The following is a 1,625-nucleotide window of genomic DNA, read 5'->3' on the forward strand; positions in this document are numbered from 1 at the left end:
GCCTAGTGTAGCCTTTTTGATAAAATTACGACTATGATTAAGCACGAATGCACGATATAAAGAGCCGTTAAATTTATTTGCGATTAAATTTAATTTGTCAAGTGAAGTTGATTTTATTCATCCGGAACGTGGACCTCCACGACGATATGAGACTGATGGACTCTAGAGTCCATCAGTAAGTATCTACAGTCGGTATCAGTGCGGCATTTCGAGAAAGCGGCATGACACAAGAACCTTCTCATCGTGGCCGCCGGTTACTATATTCCCGATCCTGCCGACCAAATGGTAATGATTTCATCCTCCTGATCAACTAATGGTGCTTTTAGGTACCCCAAGCACCGGTCATCGTTCACGTCAAACCCGTCGCTTGTGACGAAGGGCTCGGCGAGTAAATTAACCTACAGACACAGCCCACTGAGCATCTCGTTGGATCTTCTCAGTAGATTGCGTTTTCGATCCAGTGGTAAATTCTGCGAAGCGCTGCTCCTTCTAGGGGTAGCGTTAGCGACGGTGCTACGGCTACGCTGAAATGGTCTCTCAAGACCGTCAGCTTAGGTAGGAAAAAAAACTGATTTTATCACAACCAGATAATTTTCGAAACCATGTTGCATAGAGAGCTGTGTTCGTACTTGTGTGTGAAGACCATGCAAATAACAATTGAGTAAGTATTTCGCAATGTTTGTTTTAGGACATATAAACGTTCTTTTATGTCGTTGTTCTAAAAAGCCAGTTTCCAAAAAATGTCACTACCAAAGACTCTTCAACTATTGGAACTGGTCACTAATTTCATTCAACTTTTATTCATCGATATAACAATAATATTACAAAAGCACTTCACACTTGCAATTTGACTACGCCATGGTCGAATGTTTTTCTACTGAATGCTAGTATGGATAACAATTTTCGTGATATCTGACCTTGAGAATTTTATCGCCATAGTTAGGCGTATACATTTGTAAAAAAAATATAACTTTAATTATTCATATTTAATTTTGTTTTTTCCTGTGCAATATGCGAATCCAACAAATTAATGTCTTTGGGTACATTAGATTTTGACAGGACTTTTTGGCGGGAACGCGACGAGTGAAGTTTGTGAATTGTTTTATTTTGTTTATTTATATTTCTTCTTATTTTAAACGTGTATTAAGGTTGTTTTTTAACACCCACCCATTAACTGTCTAGCACCTGTGAAACCGCACAAATGGGAAAATGAAACAAGGATGCCGGACGTCGCTTTTTGGAAAAACCCAAGAGGTTTTTCCAAAAAGCTTTTCCAAAAACCCAAGAGGTTTTTCCAAAATTCCACTACAGTCTCTGTAAATAAATATAATTCTACTGAGATTTTTCCATCCCACATTGTTTCATTTAATTTCATCTTAATTTATTACAGTCTCAAATAAATCAACATCACCTCATGTCATCCATATTATTTTTCGTACGATAAAACATGTTTAAGAAAGATTAGGCGGTATAGTATGATATTTTCCCTTTTTTGTTGGAAAATGGAACTTACTCAAACTACGATGTCAATGTCAAACACTTTTCTAGTTACCATAGACCATAGACCTATATAGTAGGTAGGGACACGACATATTGTTCTATACGTACAATTGCTTGTATAAATA

The sequence above is a fragment of the Bombyx mandarina genome, chromosome 04 (assembly GCF_030267445.1).
Source record: "Bombyx mandarina strain Sakado chromosome 04, ASM3026744v2".
Classification (NCBI taxonomy): domain Eukaryota; kingdom Metazoa; phylum Arthropoda; class Insecta; order Lepidoptera; family Bombycidae; genus Bombyx; species Bombyx mandarina.